Source organism: Aulonocara sp. 'chitande type north' Nkhata Bay, linkage group LG5 (genome assembly GCF_057382095.1).
Source record: "Aulonocara sp. 'chitande type north' Nkhata Bay isolate Kocher_YH1m ecotype deep benthic linkage group LG5, A_spYH_male_GT1.1, whole genome shotgun sequence".
In the NCBI taxonomy this organism is placed as follows: Eukaryota; Metazoa; Chordata; class Actinopteri; order Cichliformes; family Cichlidae; genus Aulonocara; species Aulonocara sp. 'chitande type north' Nkhata Bay.
Genome location: NC_141348.1, coordinates 628200 through 651915, shown reverse-complemented (window position 1 = coordinate 651915; position 23716 = coordinate 628200). Strand labels below are relative to the sequence as shown.

General features: G+C 58.0%; 11 non-coding genes and 3 pseudogenes across 11 annotated transcripts; all 14 read right to left on the bottom strand.

Annotated features, from left to right (window-relative positions):
- Positions 1-274: 274 nt before the first annotated feature.
- Positions 275-383, bottom strand: LOC147329152 (5S ribosomal RNA; annotated as a pseudogene).
- A 2075-nt stretch (positions 384-2458) lies between these two features.
- Positions 2459-2577, bottom strand: LOC147329151 (5S ribosomal RNA). The gene has a single exon (XR_015129735.1). It is a non-coding gene; the product is annotated as a 5S ribosomal RNA (ribosomal RNA).
- A 1377-nt stretch (positions 2578-3954) lies between these two features.
- Positions 3955-4073, bottom strand: LOC147329150 (5S ribosomal RNA). The gene has a single exon (XR_015129395.1). It is a non-coding gene; the product is annotated as a 5S ribosomal RNA (ribosomal RNA).
- Positions 4074-6990: 2917 nt separating this feature from the next.
- On the bottom strand, positions 6991-7109 carry LOC147329149 (5S ribosomal RNA). The gene has a single exon (XR_015129304.1). It is a non-coding gene; the product is annotated as a 5S ribosomal RNA (ribosomal RNA).
- A 1963-nt stretch (positions 7110-9072) lies between these two features.
- On the bottom strand, positions 9073-9191 carry LOC147329148 (5S ribosomal RNA). Its single transcript, XR_015129394.1, has one exon. It is a non-coding gene; the product is annotated as a 5S ribosomal RNA (ribosomal RNA).
- A 1016-nt stretch (positions 9192-10207) lies between these two features.
- LOC147329147 (5S ribosomal RNA) lies at positions 10208-10326 on the bottom strand. Its single transcript, XR_015129696.1, has one exon. It is a non-coding gene; the product is annotated as a 5S ribosomal RNA (ribosomal RNA).
- A 1609-nt stretch (positions 10327-11935) lies between these two features.
- LOC147329146 (5S ribosomal RNA) lies at positions 11936-12054 on the bottom strand (annotated as a pseudogene).
- Positions 12055-13869: 1815 nt separating this feature from the next.
- Positions 13870-13988, bottom strand: LOC147329145 (5S ribosomal RNA). Its single transcript, XR_015129393.1, has one exon. It is a non-coding gene; the product is annotated as a 5S ribosomal RNA (ribosomal RNA).
- A 1456-nt stretch (positions 13989-15444) lies between these two features.
- On the bottom strand, positions 15445-15563 carry LOC147329144 (5S ribosomal RNA). Its single transcript, XR_015129392.1, has one exon. It is a non-coding gene; the product is annotated as a 5S ribosomal RNA (ribosomal RNA).
- Positions 15564-16740: 1177 nt separating this feature from the next.
- On the bottom strand, positions 16741-16859 carry LOC147329143 (5S ribosomal RNA; annotated as a pseudogene).
- A 1691-nt stretch (positions 16860-18550) lies between these two features.
- On the bottom strand, positions 18551-18669 carry LOC147329142 (5S ribosomal RNA). The gene has a single exon (XR_015129610.1). It is a non-coding gene; the product is annotated as a 5S ribosomal RNA (ribosomal RNA).
- A 1180-nt stretch (positions 18670-19849) lies between these two features.
- LOC147329141 (5S ribosomal RNA) lies at positions 19850-19968 on the bottom strand. Its single transcript, XR_015129391.1, has one exon. It is a non-coding gene; the product is annotated as a 5S ribosomal RNA (ribosomal RNA).
- Positions 19969-20861: 893 nt separating this feature from the next.
- On the bottom strand, positions 20862-20980 carry LOC147329140 (5S ribosomal RNA). Its single transcript, XR_015129627.1, has one exon. It is a non-coding gene; the product is annotated as a 5S ribosomal RNA (ribosomal RNA).
- A 1647-nt stretch (positions 20981-22627) lies between these two features.
- Positions 22628-22746, bottom strand: LOC147329139 (5S ribosomal RNA). The gene has a single exon (XR_015129389.1). It is a non-coding gene; the product is annotated as a 5S ribosomal RNA (ribosomal RNA).
- Between the last annotated feature and the right edge of the window lie 970 nt (positions 22747-23716).

Genomic DNA, 23716 nt, shown 5'->3' with positions numbered 1-23716 from the left:
GGTGTGGTGTAGGTGGCCTCAGCCAGCAGCCACAGGCCCTGGTGTGGTGTAAGTGGCCTCAGCCAGCAGCCACAGGCCCTGATGTGGTGTAAGTGGCCCCAGCCGGTCCCTCAGGCCCTTGTGTGGTGTAGGTTGCATCAGCTAGCAGCACAAGACATTGGAAAACAGCCAAAAGCAATGTCGTTAATGTGCCCTCATTAATGGGGAGCTGCTTCTGGTCTTTTAATACACCCCTTCTCTGGATCAAAAGCGGTTCAATGACATGAAAAAGAAAGGCTTACAGCACCAGGTATTCCCCCATCCAAGTACTAACCAAGCCCAGCCCTGCTTAGCTTCCGAGATCAGACGAGGTCGGGCGTGCTCAGGGTGGTATGGCCGTAAGCTGCTGGCCCCCGCACAATGTCTCAATTTATGGATTCAAGTGATTAGGTGGCAAGTACCTGAAGTCACGAAGACAATCCTATAACCCTACCTGCATGTTTGCATAATACCCTAACCCAAAGGCTCAGTTTAGCATTTATCCAACAGCACAGGTCCTGGATTGTTGAAGTTGGCCTCAGGAACCAGCACAGGGCCTGGTGTGTTGTACATGGCCACAGCAAGCAGCACAGGGCCTGGTTTGGTGAAGATGGCCTCGGCCAGAAGCACAGGGCCTGGTGTGATATGAGTGGCCTTAGCAAGAGCCACAGGCCCTGGTGTGGTGTAAGTGGAATCAGCCAGAAGCCACAGGCCCTGGTGTGGTGTAAGTGGCCTCAGCCAGAGCCACAGGCCCTGGTGTGGTGTAACTGGCCTCAATAGCAAATAAGGCCCTGATGTGGTGTAAGTGGCCTCAGCCAGAGCCACAGGCCCTGGTGTGGTGTAAGTGGCCTCAATAGCAACTAAGGCCCTGGTGTGGTGTAAGTGGCCTCAGCCAGCAGTCACAGGCCCTGGTGTGGTGTAGGTGGCCTCAGCCAGCAGCCACAGGCTCTGGTGTGGTGTAAGTCGCCTCAGCCAGCAGCCACAGGCCCTGGTATGGTGTAAGTGGCCTCAGCCAGCAGCCACAGGCCCTGGTGTGGTGTAAGTGGCCAGAAGCGCAGGGCCTGGTGTGATGTGAGTGGCCTGAGCAAGAGCCACAGACCCTGGTGTGGTGTAATTGGCCTCAATAGCAACTAAGGCCCTGGTGTGGTGTATGTGGCCTCAGCCAGCAGCCACAGGCCCTGGTGTGGTGTAACTGGCCTCAGCCAGCAGCCACAGGCCCTGGTGTGGTGTAAGTGGCCTCAGCCAGAGCCACAGGCCCTGATGTGGTGTAAGTCGCCTCAGCCAGAAGCCACAGGCACTGGTGTGGTGTAAGTGGCCTCAGCCAGCAGCAAAAGGGCCCTGGTGTGGTGTAGGTGGCCTCAGCCAGCAGCCACAGGCCCTGGTGTGGTGTAAGTGGCCTCAATAGCAACTAAGGCCCTGGTGTGGTGTAAGTGGCTTCAGCCAGCAGCCACAGGCCCTGGTGTGGTGTAAGTGGCCTCAGCCAGCAGCCACAGGCCCTGGTGTGGTGTAGGTGGCCTCAGCCAGCAGCCACAGGCCCTGGTGTGGTGTAAGTCGCCTCAGCCAGCAGCCACAGGCCCTGGTGTGGTGTAAGTGGCCTCAGCCAGCAGCCACAGGCCCTGGTGTGGTGTAAGTGGCCTCAGCCAGTGCCACAGGCCCTGGTGTGGTGTAAGTGGCCTGAGCAAGAGCCACAGACCCTGGTGTGGTGTAATTGGCCTCAGCCAGCAGCCACAGGCCCTGGTGTGGTGTAAGTCGCCTCAGACAGAAGCCACAGGCACTGGTGTGGTGTAAGTGGCCTCAGCCAGCAGCCACAGGCCCTGGTGTGGTGTAAGTGGCCTCAGCCAGCAGCCACAGGCCCTGGTGTGGTGTAAGTGGCCTCAGCCAGTGCCACAGGCCCTGGTGTGGTGTAAGTGGCCTGAGCAAGAGCCAAAGGCCCTGGTGTGGTGTAAGTGGCCTGAGCAAGAGCCACAGACCCTGGTGTGGTGTAATTGGCCTCAATAGCAACTAATGCCCTGGCGTGGTGTAGGTGGCCTCAGCCAGCAGCCACAGGCCCTGGTGTGGTGTAAGTGGCCTGAGCAAGAGCCACAGGCCCTGGTGTGGTGTAAGTGGCCTGAGCAAGAGCCACAGACCCTGGTGTGGTGTAATTGGCCTCAATAGCAACTAATGCCCTGGTGTGGTGTAGGTGGCCTCAGCCAGCAGCCACAGGCCCTGGTGTGGTGAAAGTGGCCTCAGCCAGAGCCACAGGCCCTGATGTGGTGTAAATGGCCCCAGCCGGTCACTCAGGCCCTTGTGTGGTGTAGGTTGCATCAGCTAGCAGCACAAGACATTGGAAAAGAGCCAAAAGCAGTGTCGTTAATGTGCCCTCATTAATGGGCAGCTGCTTTTGGTCTTTTAATACACCCCTTCTCTGGATCAAAAGCGGTTCAATGACATGAAAATGAAAGGCTTACAGCACCAGGTATTCCCAGGCAGTCTCCCATCCAAGTACTAACCAAGCCCAGCCCTGCTTAGCTTCCAAGATCAGACGAGGTCGGGCGTGCTCAGGGTGGTATGGCCGTAAGCTGCTGGCCCCAGCACAATGTCTCAATTTATGGATTCAAGTGATTAGGTGGCAAGTACCTGAAGTTACGAAGACAATGCTATAACCATACCTGCATGTTTGCATAATACCCTAACTCAAAGGCTCAGTTTGGCATTTATCCAACAGCACAGGCCCTGGATTGTTGAAGATGGCCTCAGGAACCAGCACAGGGCCTGGTGTGTTGTACATGGCCACAGCAAGGAGCACAGGGCCTGGTTTGGTGAAGATGGCCTCGGCCAGAAGCGCAGGGCCTGGTGTGATGTGAGTGGCCTGAGCAAGAGCCACAGGCCTTGGTGTGGTGTAAGTGGCCTCAGCCAGCAGCCACAGGCCCTGGTGTGGTGTAAGTCGCCTCAGCCATAAGCCACAGGCACTGGTGTGGTGTAAGTGGCCTCAGCCAGCAGCCACAGGCCCTGGTGTGGTGTAGGTGGCCTCAGCCAGCAGCCACAGGCCCTGGTGTGGTGTAGGTGGCCTCAGCCAGCAGCCACAGGCCCTGGTGTGGTGTAAGTGGCCTCAGCCAGCAGCCACAGGCCCTGGTGTGGTGTAAGTGGCCTGAGCAAGAGCCACAGGCCCTGGTGTGGTGTAAGTGGCCTGAGCAAGAGCCACAGACCCTGGTGTGGTGTAATTGGCCTCAATAGCAACTAATGCCCTGGTGTGGTGTAGGTGGCCTCAGCTAGCAGCCACAGGCCCTGGTGTGGTGTAAGTGGCCTCAGCCAGCAGCCACAGGCCCTGGTGTGGTGTAAGTCGCCTCAGCCAGAAGCCACAGACACTGGTGTGGTGTAAGTGGCCTCAGCCAGCAGCAAAAGGGCCCTGGTGTGGTTTAAGTGGCCTCAGCCAGCAGCCACAGGCCCTGGTGTGGTGTAGGTGGCCTCAGCCAGCAGCCACAGGCCCTTGTGTGGTGTAATTGGCCTCAATAGCAACTAAGGCCCTGGTGTGGTGTAGGTGGCCTAAGCCAGCAGCCACAGGCCCTGGTGTGGTGTAAGTGGCCTCAGCCAGTGCCACAGGCCCTGGTGTGGTGTAAGTGGCCTGAGCAAGAGCCACAGACCCTGGTGTGGTGTAATTGGCCTCAATAGCAACTAAGGCCCTGGTGTGGTGTAGGTGGCCTCAGCCAGCAGCCACAGGCCCTGGTGTGGTGTAAGTGGCCTCAGCCAGCAGCCACAGGCCCTGGTGTGGTGTAAGTGGCCTCAGCCAGCAGCCACAGGCCCTGGTGTGGTGTAAGTGGCATCAGCTAGCAGCACAAGACATTGGAAAACAGCCAAAAGCAATGTCGTTAATGTGCCCTCATTAATGGGGAGCTGCTTTTGGTCTTTTAATACACCCCTTCTCTGGATCAAAAGCAGTTCAATGACATGAAAATGAAAGGCTTACAGCACCAGGTATTCCCAGGCAGTCTCCCATCCAAGTACTAACCAAGCCCAGCCCTGCTTAGCTTCCGAGATCAGACGAGGTCGGGCGTGCTCAGGGTGGTATGGCCGTAAGCTGCTGGCCCCAGCACAATGTCTCAGTTGATGGATTCAAGTGATTAGGTGGCAAGTACCTGAAGTTACGAAGACAATCCTATAACCATACCTGCATGTTTGCATAATACCCTAACCCAAAGGCTCAGTTTGGCATTTATCCAACAGCACAGGCCCTGGATTGTTGAAGATGGCCTCAAGAACCAGCACAGGACCTGGTGTGTTTTACATGGCCACAGCAAGCAGCACAGGGCCTGGTTTGGTGAAGATGGCATCAGCAAGCAGCCACAGGCCCTGGTTTGGTGTAAGTGGCCTCAGCCAGCAGCCACAGGCCCTGGTGTGGTGTAAGTGGCCTCAGCCAGCAGCCACAGGCCCTGGTGTGGTCTAAGTGGCCTCAGCCAGTGCCACAGGCCCTGGTGTGGTGTAAGTGGCCTGAGTAAGAGCCACAGGCCCTGGTGTGGTGTAAGTGGCCTCAGCCAGCAGCCACAGGCCCTGGTGTGGTGTAAGTGGCCTGAGCAAGTGCCACAGGCCCTGGTGTGGTGTAAGTGGCCTAAGCCAGAGCCACAGGCCCTGGTGTGGTGTAAGTGGCCTGAGCAAGAGCCACAGGGCCTGGTTTGGTGAAGATGGCCTCGGCCAGAAGCGCAGGGCCTGGTGTGATGTGAGTGGCCTGAGCAAGAGCCACAGGCCCTGGTGTGGTGTAAGTGGCCTCAGCCAGCAGCCACAGGCCCTGGTGTGGTGTAAGTGGCCTCAGCCAGAAGCCACAGGCACTGGTGTGGTGTAAGTGGCCTCAGCCAGCAGCAAAAGGGCCCTGGTGTGGTGTAAGTCGCCTCAGCCAGCAGCCACAGGTCCTGGTGTGGTGTAGATGGCCTCAGCCAGCAGCCACAGGCCCTGGTGTGGTGTAAGTGGCCTCAGCCAGCAGCCACAGGCCCTGGTGTGGTCTAAGTGGCCTCAGCCAGAAGCACAGGGCCTGGTGTGATATGAGTGGCCTGAGCAAGAGCCACAGGCCCTGGTGTGGTGTAAGTGGCCTGAGCAAGAGCCACAGGCCCTGGTGTGGTGTAAGTGGCCTGAGCAAGAGCCACAGGCCCTGGTGTGGTGTAGGTGGCCTCAGCCAGCAGCCACAGGCCCTGGTGTGGTGTAAGTGGCCTGAGCAAGTGCCACAGGCCCTGGTGTGGTGTAAGTGGCCTAAGCCAGAGCCACAGGCCCTGGTGTGGTGTAAGTGGCCTGAGCAAGAGCCACAGGGCCTGGTTTGGTGAAGATGGCCTCGGCCAGAAGCGCAGGGCCTGGTGTGATGTGAGTGGCCTGAGCAAGAGCCACAGGCCCTGGTGTGGTGTAAGTGGCCTCAGCCAGCAGCCACAGGCCCTGGTGTGGTGTAAGTGGCCTCAGCCAGAAGCCACAGGCACTGGTGTGGTGTAAGTGGCCTCAGCCAGCAGCAAAAGGGCCCTGGTGTGGTGTAAGGCGCCTCAGCCAGCAGCCACAGGTCCTGGTGTGGTGTAGATGGCCTCAGCCAGCAGCCACAGGCCCTGGTGTGGTGTAAGTGGCCTCAGCCAGCAGCCACAGGACCTGGTGTGGTCTAAGTGGCCTCAGCCAGAAGCACAGGGCCTGGTGTGATATGAGTGGCCTGAGCAAGAGCCACAGGCCCTGGTGTGGTGTAAGTGGCCTGAGCAAGAGCCACAGGCCCTGGTGTAGTGTAAGTGGCCTGAGCAAGAGCCACAGGCCCTGGTGTGGTGTAGGTGGCCTCAGCCAGCAGCCACAGGCCCTGGTGTGGTGTAGGTGGCCTCAGCCAGCAGCCACAAGCCCTTGTGTGGTGTAAGTGGCCTCAGCCAGCAGCCACAGGCCCTGGTGTGGTGTAAGTGGCCTCAGCCAGTGCCACAGGCCCTGGTGTGGTGTAAGTGGCCTCAGCCAGCAGCCACAGGCCCTGGTGTGGTGTAAGTCACCTCAGCCAGAAGCCACAGGCCCTGGTGTGGTGTAGATGGCCTCAGCCAGCAGCCACAGGCCCTGGTGTGGTGTAAGTGGCCTGAGCAAGAGCCACAGACCCTGGTGTGGTGTAAGTGGCCTCAATAGCAAATAAGGCCCTGGTGTGGTGTAAGTGGCCTCAGCCAGCAGCCACAGGCCCTGGTGTGGTGTAAGTGGCCTGAGCAAGAGCCACAGGCCCTGGTGTGGTGTAAGTGGCCTCAGCCAGCAGCCACAGGCCCTGGTGTGGTGTAATTGGCCTCAATAGCAACTAATGCCCTGGTGTGGTGTAGGTGGCCTCAGCCAGCAGCCACAGGCCCTGGTGTGGTGTAAGTGGCCTCAGCCAGCAGCCACAGGCCCTGGTGTGGTGTAAGTCGCCTCAGCCAGAAGCCACAGACACTGGTGTGGTGTAAGTGGCCTCAGCCAGCAGCAAAAGGGCCCTGGTGTGGTGTAAGTGGCCTCAGCCAGCAGCCACAGGCCCTGGTGTGGTGTAGGTGGCCTCAGCCAGCAGCCACAGGCCCTTGTGTGGTGTAATTGGCCTCAATAGCAACTAAGGCCCTGGTGTGGTGTAGGTGGCCTAAGCCAGCAGCCACAGGCCCTGGTGTGGTGTAAGTGGCCTCAGCCAGTGCCACAGGCCCTGGTGTGGTGTAAGTGGCCTGAGCAAGAGCCACAGACCCTGGTGTGGTGTAATTGGCCTCAATAGCAACTAAGGCCCTGGTGTGGTGTAGGTGGCCTCAGCCAGCAGCCACAGGCCCTGGTGTGGTGTAAGTGGCCTCAGCCAGCAGCCACAGGCCCTGATGTGGTGTAAGTGGCCCCAGCCGGTCCCTCAGGCCCTTGTGTGGTGTAGGTTGCATCAGCTAGCAGCACAAGACATTGGAAAAGAGCCAAAAGCAATGTCGTTAATGTGCCCTCATTAATGGGCAGATGCTTTTGGTCTTTTAATACACCCCTTCTCTGGATCAAAAGCGGTTCAATGACATGAAAATGAAAGGCTTACAGCACCAGGTATTCCCAGGCAGTCTCCCATCCAAGTACTAACCAAGCCCAGCCCTGCTTAGCTTCCGAGATCAGACGAGATCAGGCGTGCTCAGGGTGGTATGGCCGTAAGCTGCTGGTCCCAGCACAATGTCTCAATTTATGGATTCAAGTGATTAGGTGGCAAGTACCTGAAGTTACGAAGACAATCCTATAACCATACCTGCATGTTTGCATAATACCCTAACCAAAAGGCTCAGTTTGGCATTTATCCAACAGCACAGGCCCTGGATTGTTGAAGATGGCCTCAAGAACCAGCACAGGACCTGGTGTGTTTTACATGGCCACAGCAAGCAGCACAGGGCCTGGTTTGGTGAAGATGGCCTCAGCAAGCAGCCACAGGCCCTGGTTTGGTGTAAGTGGCCTCAGCTAGCAGCCACAGGCCCTGGTGTGGTGTGAGTGGCCTCAGCCAGCAGCCACAGGCCCTGGTGTGGTCTAAGTGGCCTCAGCCAGTGCCACAGGCCCTGGTGTGGTGTAAGTGGCCTGAGCAAGAGCCACAGGCACTGGTGTGGTGTAAGTGGCCTCAGCCAGCAGCCACAGGCCCTGGTGTGGTGTAAGTGGCCTGAGCAAGTGCCACAGGCCCTGGTGTGGTGTAAGTGGCCTAAGCCAGAGCCACAGGCCCTGGTGTGGTGTAAGTGGCCTGAGCAAGAGCCACAGGGCCTGGTTTGGTGAAGATGGCCTCGGCCAGAAGCGCAGGGCCTGGTGTGATGTGAGTGGCCTGAGCAAGAGCCACAGGCCCTGGTGTGGTGTAAGTGGCCTCAGCCAGCAGCCACAGGCCCTGGTGTGGTGTAGGTGGCCTCAGCCAGCAGCCACAGGCCCTGGTGTGGTGTAAGTCGCCTCAGCCAGCAGCCACAGGCCCTGGTGTGGTGTAAGTGGCCTCAGCCAGCAGCCACAGGCCCTGGTGTGGTGTAAGTGGCCTAAGCCAGAGCCACAGGCCCTGGTGTGGTGTAAGTGGCCTGAGCAAGAGCCACAGGGCCTGGTTTGGTGAAGATGGCCTCGGCCAGAAGCGCAGGGCCTGGTGTGATGTGAGTGGCCTGAGCAAGAGCCACAGGCCCTGGTGTGGTGTAAGTGGCCTCAGCCAGCAGCCACAGGCCCTGGTGTGGTGTAGGTGGCCTCAGCCAGCAGCCACAGGCCCTGGTGTGGTGTAAGTCGCCTCAGCCAGCAGCCACAGGCCCTGGTGTGGTGTAAGTGGCCTCAGCCAGAAGCACAGGGCCTGGTGTGATATGAGTGGCCTGAGCAAGAGCCACAGGCCCCGGTGTGGTGTAAGTGGCCTGAGCAAGAGCCACAGGCCCTGGTGTGGTGTAAGTGGCCTGAGCAAGAGCCACAGGCCCTGGTGTGGTGTAGGTGGCCTCAGCCAGCAGCCACAAGCCCTTGTGTGGTGTAAGTGGCCTCAGCCAGCAGCCACAGGCCCTGGTGTGGTGTAAGTGGCCTCAGCCAGTGCCACAGGCCCTGGTGTGGTGTAAGTGGCCTGAGCAAGAGCCACAGACCATGGTGTGGTGTAATTGGCCTCAATAGCAACTAAGGCCCTGGTGTGGTGTAAGTGGCCTCAGCCAGCAGCCACAGGCCCTGGTGTGGTGTAAGTGGCCTCAGCCAGCAGCCACAGGCCCTGGTGTGGTGTAAGTGGCCTCAGCCAGTGCCACAGGCCCTGGTGTGGTGTAAGTGGCCTGAGCAAGAGCCACAGACCATGGTGTTGTGTAATTGGCCTCAATAGCAACTAAGGCCCTGGTGTGGTGTAAGTGGCCTCAGCCAGCAGCCACAGGCCCTGGTTTGGTGTAAGTCGCCTCAGCCAGAACCCACAGGCCCTGGTGTGGTGTAACTGGCCTCAGCCAGAGCCACAGCCCCTGATGTGGTGTAAGTGGCCCCAGCCGGTCACTCAGGCCCTGGTGTGGTGTAGGTGGCATCAGCTAGCAGCACAAGACATTGGAAAAGAGCCAAAAGCAATGTGATTAATGTGCCCTTATTAATGGGCAGCTGCTTTTGGTCTTTTAATACACCCCTTCTCTGGATCAAAAGCGGTTCAATGACATGAAAATGAAAGGCTTACAGCACCAGGTATTCCCAGGCAGTCTCCCATCCAAGTACTAACCAAGCCCAGCCCTGCTTAGCTTCCGAGATCAGACGAGGTCGGGCGTGCTCAGGGTGGTATGGCCGTAAGCTGCTGGCTCCAGCACAATGTCTCAATTTATGGATTCAAGTGATTAGGTGGCAAGTACCTGAAGTTACGAAGACAATCCTATAACCATACCTGCATGTTTGCATAATACCCTAACCCAAAGGCTCAGTTTGGCATTTATCCAACAGCACAGGCCCTGGATTGTTGAAGATGGCCTCAGGAACCAGCACAGGGCCTGGTGTGTTGTACATGGCCACAGCAAGCAGCACAGGGCCTGGTTTGGTGAAGATGGCCTCGGCCAGAAGCGCAGGGCCTGGTGTGATGTGAGTGGCCTGCGCAAGAGCCACAGGCCCTGGTGTGGTGTAAGTGGCCTCAGCCAGCAGCCACAGGCCCTGGTGTGGTGTAAGTCGCCTCAGCCAGAAGCCACAGGCACTGGTGTGGTGTAAGTGGCCTCAGCCAGCAGCAAAAGGGCCCTGGTGTGGTGTAAGTGGCCTCAGCCAGCAGCCACAGGCCCTGGTGTGGAGTAGGTGGCCTCAGCCAGCAGCCACATGCCCTTGTGTGGTGTAATTGGCCTCAATAGCAACTAAGGCCCTGGTGTGGTGTAGGTGGCCTCGGCCAGAAGCGCAGGGCCTGGTGTGATGTGAGTGGCCTGAGCAAGAGCCACAGGCCCTGGTGTGGTGTAATTGGCCTCAATAGCAACTAAGGCCCTGGTGTGGTGTAAGTGGCCTGAGCAAGAGCCACATACCCTGGTGTGGTGTAATTGGCCTCAATAGCAACTAAGGCCCTGGTGTGGTGTAGATGGCCTCAGCCAGCAGCCACAGGCCCTGGTGTGGTGTATGTGGCCTCAGCCAGAGCCACAGGCCCTGATGTGGTGTAAGTGGCCCCAGCCGGTCACTCAGGCCCTGGTGTGGTGTAGGTGGCATCAGCTAGCAGCACAAGACATTGGAAAACAGCCAAAAGCAATGTCGTTAATGTGCCCTCATTAATGGGGAGCTGCTTCTGGTCTTTTAATACAACCCTTCTCTGGATCAAAAGCGGTTCAATGACATGAAAATCAAAGGCTTACAGCACCAGGTATTCCCAGGCAGTCTCCCATCCAAGTACTAACCAAGCCCAGCCCTGCTTAAATTCCGAGATCAGACGAGGTCGGGCGTGCTCAGGGTGGTATGGCCGTAAGCTGCTGGCCACAGCACAATGTCTCAATTTATGGATTCAAGTGATTAGGTGGCAAGTACCTGAAGTTACGAAGACAATCCTATAACCATACCTGCATGTTTGCATAATACCCTAACCAAAAGGCTCAGTTTGGCATTTATCCAACAGCACAGGCCCTGGATTGTTGAAGATGGCCTCAGCAAGCAGCCACAGGCCCTGGTTTGGTGTAAGTGGCCTCAGCTAGCAGCCACAGGCCCTGGTGTGGTGTGAGTGGCCTCAGCCAGCAGCCACAGGCCCTGGTGTGGTCTAAGTGGCCTCAGCCAGTGCCACAGGCCCTGGTGTGGTGTAAGTGGCCTGAGCAAGAGCCACAGGCCCTGGTGTGGTGTAAGTGGCCTCAGCCAGCAGCCACAGGCCCTGGTGTGGTGTAAGTGGCCTGAGCAAGAGCCACAGGCCCTGGTGTGGTGTAAGTGGCCTCAGCCAGCAGCCACAGGCCCTGGTGTGGTGTAAGTGGCCTCAGCCAGCAGCCACAGGCCCTGGTGTGGTGTAAGTGGCCTAAGCCAGAGCCACAGGCCCTGGTGTGGTGTAAGTGGCCTGAGCAAGAGCCACAGGGCCTGGTTTGGTGAAGATGGCCTCGGCCAGAAGCGCAGGGCCTGGTGTGATGTGAGTGGCCTGAGCAAGAGCCACAGGCCCTGGTGTGGTGTAAGTGGCCTCAGCCAGCAGCCACAGGCCCTGGTGTGGTGTAAGTCGCCTCAGCCAGAAGCCACAGGCCCTGGTGTGGTGTAAGTGGCCTCAGCCAGAAGCACAGGGCCTGGTGTGATATGAGTGGCCTGAGCAAGAGCCACAGGCCCTGGTGTGGTGTAAGTGGCCTGAGCAAGAGCCACAGGCCCTGGTGTGGTGTAAGTGGCCTGAGCAAGAGCCACAGGCCCTGGTGTGGTGTAGGTGGCCTCAGCCAGCAGCCACAAGCCCTTGTGTGGTGTAAGTGGCCTCAGCCAGCAGCCACAGGCCCTGGTGTGGTGTAAGTGGCCTCAGCCAGTGCCACAGGCCCTGGTGTGGTGTAAGTGGCCTGAGCAAGAGCCACAGACCATGGTGTGGTGTAATTGGCCTCAATAGCAACTAAGGCCCTGGTGTGGTGTAAGTGGCCTCAGCCAGCAGCCACAGGCCCTGGTGTGGTGTAAGTGGCCTCAGCCAGCAGCCACAGGCCCTGGTGTGGTGTAAGTGGCCTCAGCCAGTGCCACAGGCCCTGGTGTGGTGTAAGTGGCCTGAGCAAGAGCCACAGACCATGGTGTGGTGTAATTGGCCTCAATAGCAACTAAGGCCCTGGTGTGGTGTAAGTGGCCTCAGCCAGCAGCCACAGGCCCTGGTTTGGTGTAAGTCGCCTCAGCCAGAACCCACAGGCCCTGGTGTGGTGTAACTGGCCTCAGCCAGAGCCACAGCCCCTGATGTGGTGTAAGTGGCCCCAGCCGGTCACTCAGGCCCTGGTGTGGTGTAGGTGGCATCAGCTAGCAGCACAAGACATTGGAAAAGAGCCAAAAGCAATGTGATTAATGTGCCCTTATTAATGGGCAGCTGCTTTTGGTCTTTTAATACACCCCTTCTCTGGATCAAAAGCGGTTCAATGACATGAAAATGAAAGGCTTACAGCACCAGGTATTCCCAGGCAGTCTCCCATCCAAGTACTAACCAAGGCCAGCCCTGCTTAGCTTCCGAGATCAGACGAGGTCGGGCGTGCTCAGGGTGGTATGGCCGTAAGCTGCTGGGCCCCAGCACAATGTCTCAATTTATGGATTCAAGTGATTAGGTGGCAAGTACCTGAAGTTACGAAGACAATCCTATAACCATACCTGCATGTTTGCATAATACCCTAACCCAAAGGCTCAGTTTGGCATTTATCCAACAGCACAGGCCCTGGATTGTTGAAGATGGCCTCAGGAAACAGCACAGGGCCTGGTGTGTTGTACATGGCCACAGCAAGCAGCACAGGGCCTGGTTTGGTGAAGATGGCCTCAGTCAGAAGCACAGGGCCTGGTGTGATATGAGTGGCCTGAGCAAGAGCCACAGGCCCTGGTGTGGTGTAAGTGGCCTGAGGAAGAGCCACAGGCCCTGGTGTGGTGTAAGTGGCCTGAGCAAGAGCCACAGGCCCTGGTGTGGTGTAGGTGGCCTCAGCCAGCAGCCACAGGCCCTGGTGTGGTGTAGGTGGCCTCAGCCAGCAGCCACAAGCCCTTGTGTGGTGTAAGTGGCCTCAGCCAGCAGCAAAAGGGCCCTGGTGTGGTGTAAGTCGCCTCAGCCAGCAGCCACAGGCCCTGGTGTGGTGTAGGTGGCCTCAGCCAGCAGCCACAGGCCCTGGTGTGGTGTAAGTGGCCTCAGCCAGCAGCCACAGGCCCTGGTGTGGTGTAAGTGGCCTCAGCCAGCAGCCACAGGCCCTGGTGTGGTGTAAGTGGCCTCAGCCAGTGCCACAGGCCCTGGTGTGGTGTAAGTGGCCTGAGCAAGAGCCACAGACCCTGGTGTGGTGTAATTGGCCTCAGCCACCAGCCACAGGCCCTGGTGTGGTGTAAGTGGCCTCAGCCAGAAGCCACAGGCCCTGGTGTGGTGTAAGTGGCCTCAGCAAGCAGCCACAGGCCCTGGTGTGGTGTAAGTGGCCTGAGCAAGAGCCACAGGCCCTGGTGTGGTGTAAGTGGCCTGAGCAAGAGCCACAGGCCCTGGTGTGGTGTAGGTGGCCTCAGCCAGCAGCCACAGGCCCTGGTGTGGTGTAGGTGGCCTCAGCCAGCAGCCACAAGCCCTTGTGTGGTGTAAGTGGCCTCAGCCAGCAGCCACAGGCCCTGGTGTGGTGTAAGTGGCCTCAGCCAGTGCCACAGGCCCTGGTGTGGTGTAAGTGGCCTGAGCAAGAGCCACAGGCCCTGGTGTGGTGTAAGTGGCCTCAGCCAGCAGCCACAGGCCCTGGTGTGGTGTAAGTGGCCTCAGCCAGAAGCCACAGGCACTGGTGTGGTGTAAGTGGCCTCAGCCAGCAGCAAAAGGGCCCTGGTGTGGTGTAGGTGGCCTCAGCCAGCAGCCACAGGCCCTGGTGTGGTGTAAGTGGCCTCAATAGCAACTAAGGCCCTGGTGTGGTGTAAGTGGCTTCAGCCAGCAGCCACAGGCCCTGGTGTGGTGTAAGTGGCCTCAGCCAGCAGCCACAGGCCCTGGTGTGGTGTAGGTGGCCTCAGCCAGCAGCCACAGGCCCTGGTGTGGTGTAAGTGGCCTCAATAGCAACTAAGGCCCTGGTGTGGTGTAAGTGGCTTTAGCCAGCAGCCACAGGCTCTGGTGTGGTGTAACTGGCCTCAGCCAGCAGCCACAGGCCCTGGTGTGGTGTAAGTGGCCTCAGCCAGAGCCACAGGCCCTGATGTGGTGTAAGTGGCCCCAGCCGGTCACTCTGGCCCTGGTGTGGTGTAGGTGGCATCAGCTAGCAGCACAAGACATTGGAAAAGAGCCAAAAGCAGTGTCGTTAATGTGCCCTCATTAATGGGCAGCTGCTTTTGGTCTTTTAATACACCCCTTCTCTGGATCAAAAGCGGTTCAATGACATGAAAATGAAAGGCTTACAGCACCAGGTATTCCCAGGCAGTCTCCCATCCAAGTACTAACCAAGCCCAGCCCTGCTTAGCTTCCGAGATCAGACGAGGTCGGGCGTGCTCAGGGTGGTATGGCCGTAAGCTGCTGGCCCCAGCACAATGTCTCAATTTATGGATTCAAGTGATTAGGTGGCAAGTACCTGAAGTTACGAAGACAATCCTATAACCATACCTGCATGTTTGCATAATACCCTAACCCAAAGGCTCAGTTTGGCATTTATCCAACAGCACAGGCCCTGGATTGTTGAAGATGGCCACAGCAAGCAGCACAGGGCCTGGATTGGTGAAGATGGCCTCGGCCAGAAGCGCAGGGCCTGGTGTTATGTGAGTGGCCTGAGCAAGAGCCACAGGCCTTGGTGTGGTGTAAGTGGCCTGAGCAAGAGCCACAGGCCCTGGTGTGGTGTAAGTCGCCTCAGCCAGAAGCCACAGGCACTGGTGTGGTGTAAGTGGCCTCAGCCAGCAGCAAAAGGGCCCTGGTGTGGTATAAGTCGCCTCAGCCAGCAGCCACAGGCCCTGGTGTGGTGTAGGTGGCCTCAGCCAGCAGCCACAGGCCCTGGTGTGGTGTAAGTCGCCTCAGCCAGCAGCCACAGGCCCTGGTGTGGTGTAAGTGGCCTCAGCCAGCAGCCACAGGCCCTGGTGTGGTGTAAGTGGCCTCAGCCAGTGCCACAGGCCCTGGTGTGGTGTAAGTGGCCTGAGCAAGAGCCACAGACCCTGGTGTGGTGTAATTGGCCTCAGCCAGCAGCCACAGGCCCTGGTGTGGTGTAAGTCGCCTCAGACAGAAGCCACAGGCACTGGTGTGGTGTAAGTGGCCTCAGCCAGCAGCAAAAGGGCCCTGGTGTGGTGTAAGTCGCCTCAGCCAGCAGCCACAGGCCCTGGTGTGGTGTAGGTGGCCTCAGCCACCAGCCACAGGCCCTGGTGTGGTGTAAGTGGCCTCAGCCAGCAGCCACAGGCCCTGGTGTGGTGTAAGTGGCCTCAGCCAGCAGCCACAGGCCCTGGTGTGGTGTAAGTGGCCTCAGCCAGTGCCACAGGCCCTGGTGTGGTGTAAGTGGCCTGAGCAAGAGCCAAAGGCCCTGGTGTGGTGTAAGTGGCCTGAGCAAGAGCCACAGACCCTGGTGTGGTGTAATTGGCCTCAATAGCAACTAATGCCCTGGCGTGGTGTAGGTGGCCTCAGCCAGCAGCCACAGGCCCTGGTGTGGTGTAAGTGGCCTGAGCAAGAGCCACAGACCCTGGTGTGGTGTAATTGGCCTCAATAGCAACTAATGCCCTGGTGTGGTGTAGGTGGCCTCAGCCAGCAGCCACAGGCCCTGGTGTGGTGAAAGTGGCCTCAGCCAGAGCCACAGGCCCTGATGTGGTGTAAATGGCCCCAGCCGGTCACTCAGGCCCTTGTGTGGTGTAGGTTGCATCAGCTAGCAGCACAAGACATTGGAAAAGAGCCAAAAGCAGTGTCGTTAATGTGCCCTCATTAATGGGCAGCTGCTTTTGGTCTTTTAATACACCCCTTCTCTGGATCAAAAGCGGTTCAATGACATGAAAATGAAAGGCTTACAGCACCAGGTATTCCCAGGCAGTCTCCCATCCAAGTACTAACCAAGCCCAGCCCTGCTTAGCTTCCGAGATCAGACGAGGTCGGGCGTGCTCAGGGTGGTATGGCCGTAAGCTGCTGGCCCCAGCACAATGTCTCAATTTATGGATTCAAGTGATTAGGTGGCAAGTACCTGAAGTTACGAAGACAATGCTATAACCATACCTGCATGTTTGCATAATACCCTAACTCAAAGGCTCAGTTTGGCATTTATCCAACAGCACAGGCCCTGGATTGTTGAAGATGGCCTCAGGAACCAGCACAGGGCCTGGTGTGTTGTACATGGCCACAGCAAGGAGCACAGGGCCTGGTTTGGTGAAGATGGCCTCGGCCAGAAGCGCAGGGCCTGGTGTGATGTGAGTGGCCTGAGCAAGAGCCACAGGCCTTGGTGTGGTGTAAGTGGCCTCAGCCAGCAGCCACAGGCCCTGGTGTGGTGTAATTGGCCTCAATAGCAACTAATGCCCTGGTGTGGTGTAGGTGGCCTCAGCCAGCAGCCACAGGCCCTGGTGTGGTGTAAGTCGCCTCAGCCAGAAGCCACAGGCCCTGGTGTGGTGTAAGTCGCCTCAGCCAGCAGCCACAGGCCCTGGTGTGGTGTAAGTGGCCTCAGCCAGCAGCCACAGGCCCTGGTGTGGTGTAAGTCGCCTCAGCCAGAAGCCACAGACACTGGTGTGGTGTAAGTCGCCTCAGCCAGAAGCCACAGACACTGGTGTGGTGTAAGTGGCCTCAGCCAGCAGCCACAGGCCCTGGTGTGGTGTAGGTGGCCTCAGCCAGCAGCCACAGGCCCTTGTGTGGTGTAATTGGCCTCAATAGCAACTAAGGCCCTGGTGTGGTGTAGGTGGCCTAAGCCAGCAGCCACAGGCCCTGGTGTGGTGTAAGTGGCCTCAGCCAGTGCCACAGGCCCTGGTGTGGTGTAAGTGGCCTGAGCAAGAGCCACAGACCCTGGTGTGGTGTAATTGGCCTCAATAGCAACTAAGGCCCTGGTGTGGTGTAGGTGGCCTCAGCCAGCAGCCACAGGCCCTGGTGTGGTGTAAGTGGCCTCAGCCAGCAGCCACAGGCCCTGATGTGGTGTAAGTGGCCCCAGCCGGTCCCTCAGGCCCTTGTGTGGTGTAGGTTGCATCAGCTAGCAGCACAAGACATTGGAAAAGAGCCAAAAGCAATGTCGTTAATGTGCCCTCATTAATGGGCAGATGCTTTTGGTCTTTTAATACACCCCTTCTCTGGATCAAAAGCGGTTCAATGACATGAAAATGAAAGGCTTACAGCACCAGGTATTCCCAGGCAGTCTCCCATCCAAGTACTAACCAAGACCAGCCCTGCTTAGCTTCCGAGATCAGACGAGGTCAGGCGTGCTCAGGGTGGTATGGCCGTAAGCTGCTGGTCCCAGCACAATGTCTCAATTTATGGATTCAAGTGATTAGGTGGCAAGTACCTGAAGTTACGAAGACAATCCTATAACCATACCTGCATGTTTGCATAATACCCTAACCAAAAGGCTCAGTTTGGCATTTATCCAACAGCACAGGCCCTGGATTGTTGAAGATGGCCTCAAGAACCAGCACAGGACCTGGTGTGTTTTACATGGCCACAGCAAGCAGCACAGGGCCTGGTTTGGTGAAGATGGCCTCAGCAAGCAGCCACAGGCCCTGGTTTGGTGTAAGTGGCCTCAGCTAGCAGCCACAGGCCCTGGTGTGGTGTGAGTGGCCTCAGCCAGCAGCCACAGGCCCTGGTGTGGTCTAAGTGGCCTCAGCCAGTGCCACAGGCCCTGGTGTGGTGTAAGTGGCCTGAGCAAGAGCCACAGGCCCTGGTGTGGTGTAAGTGGCCTCAGCCAGCAGCCACAGGCCCTGGTGTGGTGTAAGTGGCCTGAGCAAGTGCCACAGGCCCTGGTGTGGTGTAAGTGGCCTAAGCCAGAGCCACAGGCCCTGGTGTGGTGTAAGTGGCCTGAGCAAGAGCCACAGGGCCTGGTTTGGTGAAGATGGCCTCGGCCAGAAGCGCAGGGCCTGGTGTGATGTGAGTGGCCTGAGCAAGAGCCACAGGCCCTGGTGTGGTGTAAGTGGCCTCAGCCAGCAGCCACAGGCCCTGGTGTGGTGTAGGTGGCCTCAGCCAGCAGCCACAGGCCCTGGTGTGGTGTAAGTCGCCTCAGCCAGCAGCCACAGGCCCTGGTGTGGTGTAAGTGGCCTCAGCCAGCAGCCACAGGCCCTGGTGTGGTGTAAGTGGCCTCAGCCAGTGCCACAGGCCCTGGTGTGGTGTAAGTGGCCTCAGCCAGCAGCCACAGGCCCTGGTGTGGTGTAAGTCGCCTCAGACAGAAGCCACAGGCACTGGTGTGGTGTAAGTGGCCTCAGCCAGCAGCAAAAGGGCCCTGGTGTGGTGTAAGTCGCCTCAGCCAGCAGCCACAGGCCCTGGTGTGGTGTAGGTGGCCTCAGCCACCAGCCACAGGCCCTGGTGTGGTGTAAGTGGCCTCAGCCAGCAGCCACAGGCCCTGGTGTGGTGTAAGTGGCCTCAGCCAGCAGCCACAGGCCCTGGTGTGGTGTAAGTGGCCTGAGCAAGAGCCAAAGGCCCTGGTGTGGTGTAAGTGGCCTGAGCAAGAGCCACAGACCCTGGTGTGGTGTAATTGGCCTCAATAGCAACTAATGCCCTGGCGTGGTGTAGGTGGCCTCAGCCAGCAGCCACAGGCCCTGGTGTGGTGTAAGTGGCCTGAGCAAGAGCCACAGGCCCTGGTGTGGTGTAAGTGGCCTGAGCAAGAGCCACAGACCCTGGTGTGGTGTAATTGGCCTCAATAGCAACTAATGCCCTGGTGTGGTGTAGGTGGCCTCAGCCAGCAGCCACAGGCCCTGGTGTGGTGAAAGTGGCCTCAGCCAGAGCCACAGGCCCTGATGTGGTGTAAGTGGCCCCAGCCGGTCACTCAGGCCCTTGTGTGGTGTAGGTTGCATCAGCTAGCAGCACAAGACATTGGAAAAGAGCCAAAAGCAGTGTCGTTAATGTGCCCTCATTAATGGGCAGCTGCTTTTGGTCTTTTAATACACCCCTTCTCTGGATCAAAAGCGGTTCAATGACATGAAAATCAAAGGCTTACAGCACCAGGTATTCCCAGGCAGTCTCCCATCCAAGTACTAACCAAGCCCAGCCCTGCTTAGCTTCCGAGATCAGACGAGGTCGGGCGGACTCAGGGTGGTATGGCCGTAAGCTGCTGGCCCCAGCACAATGTCTCAATTTATGGATTCAAGTGATTAGGTGGCAAGTACCTGAAGTTACGAAGACAATGCTATAACCATACCTGCATGTTTGCATAATACCCTAACTCAAAGGCTCAGTTTGGCATTTATCCAACAGCACAGGCCCTGGATTGTTGAAGATGGCCTCAGGAACAAGCACAGGGCCTGGTGTGTTGTACATGGCCACAGCAAGGAGCACAGGGCCTGGTTTGGTGAAGATGGCCTCGGCCAGAAGCGCAGGGCCTGGTGTGATGTGAGTGGCCTGAGCAAGAGCCACAGGCCTTGGTGTGGTGTAAGTGGCCTCAGCCAGCAGCCACAGGCCCTGGTGTGGTGTAAGTCGCCTCAGCCATAAGCCACAGGCACTGGTGTGGTGTAAGTGGCCTCAGCCAGCAGCCACAGGCCCTGGTGTGGTGTAGGTGGCCTCAGCCAGCAGCCACAGGCCCTGGTGTGGTGTAGGTGGCCTCAGCCAGCAGCCACAGGCCCTGGTGTGGTGTAAGTGGCCTCAGCCAGCAGCCACAGGCCCTGGTGTGGTGTAAGTGGCCTGAGCAAGAGCCACAGGCCCTGGTGTGGTGTAAGTGGCCTCAATAGCAACTAATGCCCTGGTGTGGTGTAGGTGGCCTCAGCCAGCAGCCACAGGCCCTGGTGTGGTGTAAGTGGCCTCAGCCAGCAGCCACAGGCCCTGGTGTGGTGTAAGTCGCCTCAGCCAGAAGCCACAGGCACTGGTGTGGTGTAAGTGGCCTCAGCCAGCAGCAAAAGGGCCCTGGTGTGGTGTAAGTGGCCTCAGCCAGCAGCCACAGGCCCTGGTGTGGTGTAGGTGGCCTCAGCCAGCAGCCACAGGCCCTGGTGTGGTGTAATTGGCCTCAATAGCAACTAAGGCCCTGGTGTGGTGTAGGTGGCCTAAGCCAGCAGCCACAGGCCCTGGTGTGGTGTAAGTGGCCTCAGCCAGAGCCACAGGCCCTGATGTGGTGTAAGTGGCCCCAGCCGGTCACTCTGGCCCTGGTGTGGTGTAGGTGGCATCAGCTAGCAGCACAAGACATTGGAAAACAGCCAAAAGCAGTGTCGTTAATGTGCCCTCATTAATGGGCAGCTGCTTTTGGTCTTTTAATACACCCCTTCTCTGGATCAAAAGCGGTTCAATGACATGAAAATGAAAGGCTTACAGCACCAGGTATTCCCAGGCAGTCTCCCATCCAAGTACTAACCAAGCCCAGCCCTGCTTAGCTTCCGAGATCAGACGAGGTCGGGCGTGCTCAGGGTGGTATGGCCGTAAGCTGCTGGCCCCAGCACAATGTCTCAATTTATGGATTCAAGTGATTAGGTGGCAAGTACCTGAAGTTACGAAGACAATCCTATAACCATACCTGCATGTTTGCATAATACCCTAACCCAAAGGCTCAGTTTGGCATTTATCCAACAGCACAGGCCCTGGATTGTTGAAGATGGCCACAGCAAGCAGCACAGGGCCTGGATTGGTGAAGATGGCCTCGGCCAGAAGCGCAGGGCCTGGTGTGATGTGAGTGGCCTGAGCAAGAGCCACAGGCCCTGGTGTGGTGTAAGTGGCCTCAATAGCAAATAAGGCCCTGGTGTGGTGTAAGTGGCCTCAGCCAGCAGCCACAGGCCCTGGTGTGGTGTAAGTGGCCTCAGCCAGTGCCACAGGCCCTGGTGTGGTGTAATTGGCCTCAATAGCAACTAAGGCCCTGGTGTGGTGTAGGTGGCCTCGGCCAGAAGCGCAGGGCCTGGTGTGATGTGAGTGGCCTGAGCAAGAGCCACAGGCCCTGGTGTGGTGTAATTGGCCTCAATAGCAACTAAGGCCCTGGTGTGGTGTAAGTGGCCTGAGCAAGAGCCACATACCCTGGTGTGGTGTAATTGGCCTCAATAGCAACTAAGGCCCTGGTGTGGTGTAGGTGGCCTCAGCCAGCAGCCACAGGCCCTGGTGTGGTGTAAGTGGCCTCAGCCAGAGCAACAGGCCCTGATGTGGTGTAAGTGGCCCCAGCCGGTCACTCAGGCCCTGGTGTGGTGTAGGTGGCATCAGCTAGCAGCACAAGACATTGGAAAACAGCCAAAAGCAATGTCGTTAATGTGCCCTCATTAATGGGGAGCTGCTTCTGGTCTTTTAATACACCCCTTCTCTGGATCAAAAGCGGTTCAATGACATGAAAATGAAAGGCTTACAGCACCAGGTATTCCCAGGCAGTCTCCCATCCAAGTACTAACCAAGCCCAGCCCTGCTTAGCTTCCGAGATCAGACGAGGTCAGGCGTGCTCAGGGTGGTATGGCCGTAAGCTGCTGGTCCCAGCACAATGTCTCAATTTATGGATTCAAGCGATTAGGTGGCAAGTACCTGAAGTTACGAAGACAATCCTATAACCATACCTGCATGTTTGCATAATACCCTAACCAAAAGGCTCAGTTTGGCATTTATCCAACAGCACAGGCCCTGGATTGTTGAAGATGGCCTCAAGAACCAGCACAGGACCTGGTGTGTTTTACATGGCCACAGCAAGCAGCACAGGGCCTGGTTTGGTGAAGATGGCCTCAGCAAGCAGCCACAGGCCCTGGTTTGGTGTAAGTGGCCTCAGCTAGCAGCCACAGGCCCTGGTGTGGTGTGAGTGGCCTCAGCCAGCAGCCACAGGCCCTGGTGTGGTCTAAGTGGCCTCAGCCAGTGCCACAGGCCCTGGTGTGGTGTAAGTGGCCTGAGCAAGAGCCACAGGCCCTGGTGTGGTGTAAGTGGCCTCAGCCAGCAGCCACAGGCCCTGGTGTGGTGTAAGTGGCCTGAGCAAGTGCCACAGGCCCTGGTGTGGTGTAAGTGGCCTAAGCCAGAGCCACAGGCCCTGGTGTGGTGTAAGTGGCCTGAGCAAGAGCCACAGGGCCTGGTTTGGTGAAGATGGCCTCGGCCAGAAGCGCAGGGCCTGGTGTGATGTGAGTGGCCTGAGCAAGAGCCACAGGCCCTGGTGTGGTGTAAGTGGCCTCAGCCAGCAGCCACAGGCCCTGGTGTGGTGTAAGTCACCTCAGCCAGAAGCCACAGGCCCTGGTGTGGTGTAGATGGCCTCAGCCAGCAGCCACAGGCCCTGGTGTGGTGTAAGTGGCCTCAGCCAGAAGCACAGGGCCTGGTGTGATATGAGTGGCCTGAGCAAGAGCCACAGGCCCTGGTGTGGTGTAAGTGGCCTGAGCAAGAGCCACAGGCCCTGGTGTGGTGTAAGTGGCCTGAGCAAGAGCCACAGGCCCTGGTGTGGTGTAGGTGGCCTCAGCCAGCAGCCACAAGCCCTTGTGTGGTGTAAGTGGCCTCAGCCAGCAGCCACAGGCCCTGGTGTGGTGTAAGTGGCCTCAGCCAGTGCCACAGGCCCTGGTGTGGTGTAAGTGGCCTGAGCAAGAGCCACAGACCATGGTGTGGTGTAATTGGCCTCAATAGCAACTAAGGCCCTGGTGTGGTGTAAGTGGCCTCAGCCAGCAGCCACAGGCCCTGGTGTGGTGTAAGTGGCCTCAGCCAGCAGCCACAGGCCCTGGTGTGGTGTAAGTGGCCTCAGCCAGTGCCACAGGCCCTGGTGTGGTGTAAGTGGCCTGAGCAAGAGCCACAGACCATGGTGTTGTGTAATTGGCCTCAATAGCAACTAAGGCCCTGGTGTGGTGTAAGTGGCCTCAGCCAGCAGCCACAGGCCCTGGTTTGGTGTAAGTCGCCTCAGCCAGAACCCACAGGCCCTGGTGTGGTGTAACTGGCCTCAGCCAGAGCCACAGCCCCTGATGTGGTGTAAGTGGCCCCAGCCGGTCACTCAGGCCCTGGTGTGGTGTAGGTGGCATCAGCTAGCAGCACAAGACATTGGAAAAGAGCCAAAAGCAATGTGATTAATGTGCCCTTATTAATGGGCAGCTGCTTTTGGTCTTTTAATACACCCCTTCTCTGGATCAAAAGCGGTTCAATGACATGAAAATGAAAGGCTTACAGCACCAGGTATTCCCAGGCAGTCTCCCATCCAAGTACTAACCAAGCCCAGCCCTGCTTAGCTTCCGAGATCAGACGAGGTCGGGCGTGCTCAGGGTGGTATGGCCGTAAGCTGCTGGCTCCAGCACAATGTCTCAATTTATGGATTCAAGTGATTAGGTGGCAAGTACCTGAAGTTACGAAGACAATGCTATAACCATACCTGCATGTTTGCATAATACCCTAACTCAAAGGCTCAGTTTGGCATTTATCCAACAGCACAGGCCCTGGATTGTTGAAGATGGCCTCAGGAACCAGCACAGGGCCTGGTGTGTTGTACATGGCCACAGCAAGGAGCACAGGGCCTGGTTTGGTGAAGATGGCCTCGGCCAGAAGCGCAGGGCCTGGTGTGATGTGAGTGGCCTGAGCAAGAGCCACAGGCCTTGGTGTGGTGTAAGTGGCCTCAGCCAGCAGCCACAGGCCCTGGTGTGGTGTAATTGGCCTCAATAGCAACTAATGCCCTGGTGTGGTGTAGGTGGCCTCAGCCAGCAGCCACAGGCCCTGGTGTGGTGTAAGTGGCCTCAGCCAGCAGCCACAGGCCCTGGTGTGGTGTAAGTCGCCTCAGCCAGAAGCCACAGACACTGGTGTGGTGTAAGTGGCCTCAGCCAGCAGCAAAAGGGCCCTGGTGTGGTGTAAGTGGCCTCAGCCAGCAGCCACAGGCCCTGGTGTGGTGTAGGTGGCCTCAGCCAGCAGCCACAGGCCCTTGTGTGGTGTAATTGGCCTCAATAGCAACTAAGGCCCTGGTGTGGTGTAGGTGGCCTAAGCCAGCAGCCACAGGCCCTGGTGTGGTGTAAGTGGCCTCAGCCAGTGCCACAGGCCCTGGTGTGGTGTAAGTGGCCTGAGCAAGAGCCACAGACCCTGGTGTGGTGTAATTGGCCTCAATAGCAACTAAGGCCCTGGTGTGGTGTAGGTGGCCTCAGCCAGCAGCCACAGGCCCTGGTGTGGTGTAAGTGGCCTCAGCCAGCAGCCACAGGCCCTGATGTGGTGTAAGTGGCCCCAGCCGGTCCCTCAGGCCCTTGTGTGGTGTAGGTTGCATCAGCTAGC